The sequence below is a fragment of the Triturus cristatus genome, chromosome 11, assembly GCF_964204655.1.
Source record: "Triturus cristatus chromosome 11, aTriCri1.1, whole genome shotgun sequence".
NCBI classification, from domain to species: Eukaryota; Metazoa; Chordata; class Amphibia; order Caudata; family Salamandridae; genus Triturus; species Triturus cristatus.
The window spans coordinates 297,203,878-297,214,197 of record NC_140594.1 but is presented as its reverse complement, the minus strand read 5'-3'; the positions used below and the strand labels follow the sequence as shown (position 1 = coordinate 297,214,197).

General features: G+C 43.3%; 1 protein-coding gene across 1 annotated transcript in view; it reads right to left on the bottom strand.

Moving 5' to 3' along the window:
• Positions 1-200: 200 nt before the first annotated feature.
• The window catches only part of CFAP73 (cilia and flagella associated protein 73), a 141,462-nt gene continuing 131,342 nt past the window's right edge, over positions 201-10,320 (bottom strand). The window contains exon 8 of the mRNA XM_085633499.1: positions 201-9,172. The gene's annotated coding sequence lies outside the window, so the exon portion shown is untranslated. The remainder of the gene's footprint in view (positions 9,173-10,320) is intronic.

Sequence of the window (10,320 nt, the reverse complement as noted above, 5' to 3'; positions counted from 1 at the left end):
CTCCCTATTTCTCCTCATCCGCTCCTCAGTTACCCCCCACGGCCACTGTCTATTTCTTTAAATATTTTCTGTATTTTTATTTACTTCATCACATCAATAGAAAGCCAATCACCCAACTTGGAAAAATGCCCAAATTTCCTAAAATCGAATGCAGTTTGTCACACAAATCAGCACAAAAACACTTTGAAACTAAACACACACTCAATTATTCTCTCACAACCAAAAACCATAAAACATTAGATACATTTATTTTATTGCTTTCCTGGTTGGGAAGGTGACATTGTTACAGAATAGCAGCGATGTGGAAAGGGTTGTTAGAAAAGAGGGCAGGGCCTGCAGTGAATCCAAACAGGAACTTTTTGTTATTGAGTCATTTGAATGGAATAATACAAACTATAAAGTACATAGTACAAACCTGGCTCAGTGACGTGAGCCATAGCGGCTTCAAACCCCAACTTTCACAGAATGCCAAATCACTTGGATTCACCCTGAACTCCAACCCCTATCTCAAGGAACACCCTGCCAAAAAAAACAAAGACAGCCTGGTGCCAGCTCTCTTTTGAAGAAAATCAAGCTGTTTCTTTCAGAAAGCGGCTTTAGAATGACTGTTCTTTCGCATCTTTATGGTTGTAGTGCCCTACTCCATGGCCTCAGACCCCACACTGACACTCACCAGGGGCATCCTACACACTGCAGCACATCTCATCCAGCACCTTAACACATATGATAACATCACTTCAATCCTGCTGGAAAGCTATTGGCTCCCCTTGCCAGACTGCACCATCTTCAAAATCAGCTGCGTCATTTACAAAGCCATCACAACCAGCACCCTGCTAAGCTCACCATCACTGGTGGTTATTGACACACCCGCAGCCAGGACACTATCAAACTGCAGACTAGGAAGTGTAAAAAACAAATACAAGACAACTGGTCTTTTCTATCTATGCACCCAGAATCTGGAACAACATCCCAGTATCCATCTGGACCACCCCAACGCTGCTCCAATTTACGACGAGTTGAAGACTCCGCTCTTTAAATAACAGTTCATCACAAAACATTAACTGTTCACTCGGGTTCCTTTCCTATGACTCGCCGACTTTAAGCTTGCCTTTGACCCTGTATAGCGCTCTGCTGCCTTTTGGAATGGTTTGTGAAATAGAAATAACATATCAGTCAAAGAGATGATCATGTTCAGACGATTTACGTATTATCAACTTTCCATATTATGAAAAATATGTATTAATCACATTGCCTGCGGCTGTTATCCTCTCCCATACTCCTACATGTTTGAGAAGCAAGGTTTGAAAGTAAGTCCCCTTTATTGATTATCTTTCTACTATAGTGGATACATTGCATCGCGTTTTAACTGAATTGTGAACACCGGTGTAAAGGACTCCATAGTGACCATTCTTCTGTGTTTCTACAGTGGAAATTGTGGTTTGTACTATACAAATGCAAACAATGTTTCAGTGCCCTAAAACATCTACACTGTGTTCTGGCCAATCGGTGATAGGCCAGTGTCCTGCTGCAACTACATGCATGCTTTCATGATTGTACTCTGCGTAACCTCTTATGGTCGAATGCAAAAAATCGTATTAAAGGTCTTGGAGTGTGAACTGAGATGATCTATAGGGACATGAGCTGATCATCGACAGTGGTGTAGGAAGGGGTGTGTGGTGGGTGTGGGCCACCCCGGGTGTCATCACTGAGGGGGGTGACAAAATGGCAAAAATATGTGTTTTAAACACATTTTTGCCCTTTTGTCAAGCCGGGGGTGACAAGTAATTTTCCGCATCGAGTACCACCTGACCTTGCTACGCCACTGATCATCGACCAATGCTGTGGAACTATGAGGACCCTACCTCGAGGCATATTTACCTGGGGACTAAAGCCAAACCTTTCATAGACTTATAGTTAACTTTAAAGACAGTATCCCAGCAAATGGGAACGACATTCCAGTTACAAAATGATAGAAAGGGAACCTTGGAAGGGCCGGAGAAGGTATGGGCGTAAAACATATTAAAAAGCCACCTCTGTCAATTTGTGATCTATGCAGAGTTCCATATTCTTAAACAAATGTAATCTATTGCAGGACGTTGCGTGCAACCAAAAAGTCTTGAGTTCAGTGGGAAAAACGAAAAAAACATGCTCTTTAACCACCACTGTGCATCGTCTTAAGCAAGGAAGCTGAAATGCGAAACATTGGCTTCTGGAATAGCACATCTTATTTACATTGCTGGAAGGGGAGCAGACCAGCAGTAATCCATAACAATATTTAAAAAGCAAAGCTCTTGTTTTTGCAGTTTCCACCTAGCGAGCTTCTGGGTTCGGGTGGTATTTCTGCAATTGCTTCCAAATGAACTGCAAGTTTTTAATTACACTACAGACCCTGAATTAGATTCAGTGTTTACTTGCAAACACAATCTAATCTGACCTTGCAACTCCATTCAGTGGCGACAGAACTGCTTCTTTGTTGCTCACTGCATCAGCAATGTTTGCTCCTATGGAAATCAATGTTCCCACCAACAGCACTTCTCTGTCCCTGCACCGTCAGGAATGGTCTCCTCTTCTGCTGCCTCCCAAAAAGTGTTGCCTCACGTGGGAAAACTCACTGTGACCTATGGGATTTCTAAACCCGCCGGTACAGTGTGCTGGTCCTCTGTTTTCCAGATGTGTGTGGGCAGGTATTGCCAAGGCCTATCTTGGCCTCTCTTGGAAGGTGGTACGATGACTGGATTGAATCTGCAGGTGGTAATGCTGCGACAAAAGCGGTAGCCTACCACCTACGTCATTACAAGTGGCATGCGTGCTTTATGCCGCTTCAAGAGATTTACACAAAGGCAACGTGACAAACTTCAACCTTTTTTCTAAAACTTTACGTGCAGGTAATGAGGCCATGACAGAAGAACCAGTGGGACAGGTAACTACTTGCTTTTATATTACAAAGTGTCTAAGATCCAATGTTGACGTCTTAGATTCATACTCATCTCACCCTCGTCCGGGTAAGTCATGTTTGATATTTTGAGTATACACCTTCCTTAATAGAAGAATCTTGGAGATCCTCTGCTGGGAGCTTAGGGTGCATGCACCCTTTGTCTGAGGGCAAAACCGCACCCGAATGTGGCGGATGACTACCTAACCAAGTGTATATTCCACGGATGACAATGTGGAATTTGTAAAACCGCAATGACCTATGAGATACCACTGCTGGAGCAATGCAATTACAGACAAGTAACTTTCTAAGGTGGTCAAATTAAACTCAAGGTAATACGGTCAGACCCTATTTGTCACAGGGCAATCAGCTGGGCCCCTACTATGGTGATGGGGGTCAAATGCCACTAATGCTCTGGGGTCCATCCTATTAAGGCTCTGCAATCAGGGCTAAACACAAGCCTTTGCTCACTTGACTCTCATGGTAGCCAGGGGAGCAGTCACAGGCTTCTCAGGGAGGTAGTGGGGGACAAAAGCACAGAGTGCGTTTTAGTCTCTGGTCTCCGTGCAGACTAGCCACTGCAATTTACTTGCTGCTTTCTGTAGCAGCTTAGGCAGTGTGGTGGGAGTGGATCCGCTCCTGTCTTCATAGCAGCAGTTCCTCTTCCGTGTAGGCTGCTGTGGCAGTCTCATTCACGACAAAAGTCATTGAAGTAACTGGAGCGGCAGGCCTATGTAGCAACGCCCTTCCTCAGCAGCGATGACTTTCCTGACCAGCTATGGAGGGTACCCTGCGGTAGGAATTACAGCCTCCAGGCTGAACCCTTTGTGATGGTGTCATCTGGCCATTGCAGACTCCGGGCCGATTGCAGATTCTTGCTATGATGGCAACACAGTCTTCCCCACAGCATCGGCAATGGCTGCACTAGTCTCTCAGCCCACAGCCATCTGCTGTGTGACATGAGCAGATCTTCTGGTACAATGTTGTTTCAGCGTACACGAAAAACTGCACAAAGCAACCATGGGGGACCTGCTCATGACTTGTCAGTCCTGGGTTCATGGGAAAGTCAGCTTTCTCTAGGAGCTTCTTACATCACAAACACGCAGGATTCTTTCTCCTCCAGCAGGCCAGGACCACTCTTCCCTCAGAAGGCAGACTTCTAGGCACTGCCCCCATGCCTCTGAGAGCCAGGCTGTAAGGCAAACACCATCCTTGATTGGGCAGCAGCTCTTCTAATGCTCAGTGGAGCACTCCCTTCCCTAGCGAAAAAGAACATGGGATTGGAACAAAGCGGGTTTCTATACAAATTGTCTAGATAGGGGGGGGGGGTGGATCCCCTGTCTAAGGCTTCAGGATTGGTTTAGGATGGTTCTCTTTCAAATGCTGTTTTCAGGCTACTTTTCAGACACTTCTTTTGTGCAAAGTGAGGGTAACAATAGGTCTGGCTCCAAGTAGGAGAATCCAGAACACATGCATAATAAAGTGTGTAATTACTGCATCAGGAAGGCTGATGACAGCCAGGTGCAGAGTAATCGGATAGATAAAAGGGCTGTAACTGCCTAGAAACGTCCTCATCTTGAACAAAAGAAACTAAAGCCCAACCTCTCACGTCTACCATTGGTCAGGAAGAACTACTCTGCAATCTTTTGGTAGAAAGGTCCTAGTTGAATTACTAAAGGTAGCCATGTCTCCTTTCTCCCCGGTTCAGTATCTTGGTAAGCACCCTCCAGCCAGAGGAATACAGGTAGTACTCTTTCACTAACTGGGGAACTTGCCCTCATCCACCATCTTGTAACAGGCTAAACCAGAATGGAACCCACTTGCCTCAGTACTTAGATTCACACAACATAGAGCCCTACTACCAGATACCATACTTGTGATACATACTCATTGCATATACAGACTCTCAACATGCACACCAGCTATCAGCCTCAGGTTCTGGGTTTCAAACAGCATCCGAACGTTACACATGAGCGGTCAGTAACTTACGCTCTCTTTGACTCCAAGAGAAAAGGTCTGGTGACAATAAAGTATCACTAAATACAGTACGCCGCCACTACCATTTTGCCCAGGGTATGAAGAGTAGAATACTGCCCCTTAATAGGGCACCCTTCCTGCTCCCCTCTGGTTCACAGAACACGTTGGGGATCTTCCATTACCAGGGACAGGCCTAGGCCTCTGTGTGTACGCTAGATTAGCATGATGCCAGGGCCAAAATAAGTCAGGATACCAGTTTCCCATACAGCAGGGCACTTCGGGTAGGGGTGCACAACTGTTTACCTTGCAGCCGAAGGTGCCTTCCCAGCAAATACATAGGCCTGGGAAAGGATAGATTACCGTGTCTCCTGTTTCTGTATTGCAGAACATTAGAAAGTAAGTTTACAGCCCCAAAATATATAACAGTTTCTTTTTTAAATGAGGTTTTTATTTAACGCTAGGCATACAAGTAAAAAGTTGAACGTGTACTCAATTAGAGTGCACCTGTCAAAGAGCCTTATAAATGCATGATACAACAAGGGCTATGGCTTTCTAAACGGACTATATTCAGTCAGAAATTATATAAATCAGTCAATTTTCCTTGGGCACTATCATTTATTGAGTTAAATTCTTCCCTGATAATCTGTCCTCAAATTACATTAAATATGATTAATAATGATAATTAATTTCTCATATTGACTGTAGGTTCTCATGTGAAGTAGGGATTTGCTGGGATGTCAGTTTGGGTGTAATCTTGCACCCTCTTGAGGATTCAGGGCACACTTAGGGCATGTTGGAACGCAAAGGACACCTGTATGGTAAAACAAAAAACAATTACCTGTAATGTGGCTGTACAGCTTGAGAATACTCAAGATCCACAGGTTTTGCATTGTTCCACCATCTAATGATTGGGCTCAGAAAAGCATCTTGAGGGCATGAATTGTTTTTATGCATAAATAACAGATAGCGGCTATATGACTCATGATCAGGTCAACCCCAATAGTCCTCAATGTCTCTGCAGTCTTCAATTCTATTTTCTCTTACATTTTAGTATAAGTGAAGTATAATGTAAATATATAGAAATATTTTGTGTTCTTCACTGTGGACGCGGGAAGTTGTGAGGTGAATGAAGAATAGGCGTCAGCTACAAAGATACTGTTACAAGTAACTATTCCCTTTTAAGATGTGACCTTCTGTTACTCCAATGGCAAAGAAGTACCCCGCTTATTGTGGAGAATGGGAAAAGTGAGTAGTAGTAAATCTGTTTTTTATTATTATCTGCCCCTCTGTGATATTTTGCATTACTTCATCATCTACACAATACTCTGTATGTGACCGAGTCATCATTTCCAATAAAGACAAATAATCTAGTTTTTCCCTTGGAGAATTTGCTCTAGGCCTCAAGGGTTGGGTTTTATCAGTCAAAGGGTAAAATAACTGAATACACGAAACAATATATCCGGTTTTCTTTTGTGACAGGCTTCCTAAGTACTTACAGAGCATTGTAGACATACAGCTGGTGTGTCTTATGCTACGGGTCCTATTAAAAAACATGTTGCCCCCCTCAATCTGATAGTGTTCTAGGGTATGATGGGGAGATTTGGTGTCCTGTTGTACGTGATTTGGACCAAGATCACTCTGGGGTGATTTTGACTACAGTGCCATGTAATACTTCAGGCAAATGCTACTGCGAAAGATGTATTTATTGTTACAGCTAAGAAAATGTCATCACAAACACGTGGATATTTTTAGATGCTGAAAGCTTTAATTCCTAGTCTGATCTAAGGGCTTTTTGGCATGGAAGATATCTTTTCAGGATCCGCTGTGACCTTTCAGCACCGCCATACCAGGATCTTTTTATGTTTCAGTGTCAAGGATTAATCGTCTGTATTTTGACCCACTCCCAGCATGTTCCCAAACTATTTCCATATTGGTTGCCTGAGTGGACTGTCCTTTGGAGACTTTGGAGGATGGGAGAGCACTGGTAAAATTAAATTACCTTTTGGATCCTGGGACACTGTGCCCAGTTTCTCATCAGAATCTAAAATCTATTGTCCCCCGCCAAATCAGCCTGCCCACTGTCTGGGGTTTCCTCATCAGCTCTGAAACCTAAGTCGTTTAAAGCCAGACACAGAAATCTGTGCTCCACTGACATCCAATCCTGACACTTGGCATAAAACTATCAGCATTTTTCTTTCCCACTTTTCAGTCAGAAAGCTTCTCTAGCATGGCGTAATGTGCGGTCAATCAATCAATCAATCAATCAATCAGGATTTGTTTGGCACTGCCTATCACCCATGAAGGTATCCAGGAGCTGTGAGGGTATCCAGGTCAAGAGGAAGATAGAAATTACACAAAAAGGGTGTGTCCAACCACATACACTGATGGTGACATTGCAGGTAGAAAACAAAAGCCATCCTGTTCATAACAACTTTGAACATCCCAGAAGAAAGCACAAAAAATATAAATAAGGAATCACAGTAATTCTATACAATCTGTGCTACTGCTGATTCCATAAGTCTGTAGCATCTAAAGTGATAAGTCTTTAGTTCTTAAGCGCAGCTTGCTGTAAGGATGCTGTTATTATCTTCGGTTTGTCAAGAAGCTTTTCTAAACTCAGTAGGTTTTTGTTGAGAAGCAAGATGGAGGCCTCTGGTCATTCGTTGTCTATTTTCTCTCAGCAAGACGGCAGTTTGTTCTTGAATATTTTATAAGTTTGATGGATAGTTCTCTGAAGCTGGGGGAGGAAGGATGGAGTTTAAAAAAAAAGAAAATAGGACAGTGGGTGGGCAGTAGTCTGTTCTCAAGCACAGTAAGGACTTTGGGCCAGTCATGTATTTTAGGTTAACACCGAGGGATGAAGGTTTAGTCTCATGGAAGACACGGAATGATACTATTCTCTCTTCTTGGAACACTGAACCAATCTGTCTGTTATAAGGTTGATGGGCTTATGAAGATGAAAGAATTGAACAGTGCACATCATAAAGAGGGGAGATGATGGTAATGGCACATAATCTGAAAGAACAACGGATTATCTGGTGTTTACACTTGAAATCAATTGACTGATGGCATTTCCTTGTAGGACACATCTGAGAATTCTAGATACTGATGGAAAAATGATCAGACCCTGGTGAATGGGGCGCAGGAATATTATGATCTGTCGTATGAGAAGAAGTCTTTAAAGGTTTGTTGGGGAAGATACAGTGTTGATAGTCGAATGCTTCTTATTGCTGCAGGTCTTGTGGGAGTCTACACATTGCTTCAAAGGCACTCTACAATTCGCTTCAAAGACACTGAAATTAATAATATGTTCTCTACTTCCCCTGGATCGCTGTGGTATCCCAAGTTCCAGGAAAGTGCCTTCTTGAAGGTTAAGTGAACTGTACAACTTTGCATCCATGGCCTTTGGGTCCTATGGCCCCATCTTGAGGCTTTGCTGTTTTCCATAGTCTTGATCACACTTCTAAACTGTGTTGTCAGTAACAAAGGATGCTGGAAGCAACAGATGCTGTGGAGGATACAAGTGCTTATTCTTATGGAGAGACTTTCTGGGTATAAAGCATGGCCAGAGGAGACTCTTGCAGAGAATCCAGATTTGACAGCAGTTCGCATCAGGCATTCAGTATTCCTAGCTTCCATTCTATGGCTGTTTTCTTTTTTTGCCTTTGCCATTTGCCTACACTCCAAATGCAGCTTACATCCAGTCTCCCATCTTGTCTCATTCTGAGTCTTACGTTTGTACCACCCACCTGCCACAAACCACTCCTTTTATGTTTGAAATCTCTATAGACTACTCTATGTGCTTCCCATTTTTTCTGGCATTATGTTTTACAGGTCTGTATGTAAAGGACCAGTATTTTATTGAATAGAGAACTGTATCCTTAATCGTTGGGAAAGAGAGTTAAGATCTTACTGAGATTTTGACTCCGTGGATCACCAACGACGCATGAGTTTAACCATTCACAGCATCACATTTAGACTGTATAAATTGCCCATGTGCAGAACCAGTCCTGAAGTAGATATCTGAGAGACCTTTGCGGTTGCCGAAGTTGGAAGATAGCACAATAAATGTGTAGCAGTTGTTTCATATAGGTGGCCCCAAACTACCACCCATGTCATTTTCTCGTGGAAGCAAAGTTACTTTGCTTATCGAAGTTCTTGGTGATTTTGCGCAGTAATGACAGAACTGGTTTCACTTTGAAGAGTACTAGTGAAGAGATTCCTTTTGGCTTACACAACCCATGGGATGAGGCATATAAGGATCTGTTGAGGAAAACAAATACATTAAATTGTATAATTTGTGCAATTATTTCATCAGTTAAGACCATGCCTGACCCTGCCAATAGATCTTTGTGTGAGTCTTAACTTTTTCCGACCGTCCCCTAATACCCCACACCCGTCCGCTGTAAGAATGTGTTAAAGAGAGGGGCGAGGAGGGGGCTATGAAGCTTTACATCTCAAAAGCACTCAGCTCTGCGGGTCTGCAACCATGGGCCTCTCAAGAGTTCCTTACATGATGTGATTCAGTGTGGACTTCTGAGGCTGCAGAACTGGTGAAAATGGAGCTTTGAGGTGCGAAACATGAAAGTGTAGAGCTACCCAAAGTGCAGCCTTGTCTTATTCTGCTAGCATCTAAGAACAAGTTCTCCAGCAATAGATCTTACATAAATTGACTTACCACACTAGTATTCAATATAGAGATCCAAAGTTGATTTAAAATAGCTGCATAAAAGTTACACATTTAATACAATAAGCGCATTATTGTGTTATATATGGGCCCTTTGTCCAGCAAGAAGCCATATTCAGATGCTTCCCACTGGTTGCGTGTTAAGCGTTCCAGAGACATCGCCACTCTGATTGGCTGACAAGTTTCTACTACAGTTCACCAGGGGGAGTTATTATATGGGGTAATTTCCTGGGATTCGCTAGGGGTGTTTTCCTTGGGGGGCTTTTCCTTTTGATTTTGCTTCATTGTAAGGATGCCGGGGAAGCTTGGGTTTGACACCAGCCTAAATGCAACTTTTGTTTTGGGATATTTTATCCACTTCATGTCAGGACAGCTAGACTTTCAGGCCTAAAAGGGTTCGGCGGGGCTTGCAAAATGTGTTATGTTGTGTTGTTTGCTTCTTTAGTGCTACACGCAACTGTAACGTCACTTCGGAGCACGGAATGAGGTGTGGCAGGATGAAGGTGAATGATGCAGTTGTCTTCTTGATAGAAATGCCAGCATCACACCAGAGGAAGCAATAGTGATTTGTGAGCAGCTGCTCTTAAGCTCCTGACGAGTAGGAAGAGAGGATGAAGATGTATTGGGGAGAGGGAGGTGATGCCAAGGCTAGAACAGGAAAGCAGGTACAAATTAGAATTAAGGATGGCAAGAGATGACAGTGGGAGGGATCGCTGTGTGACAG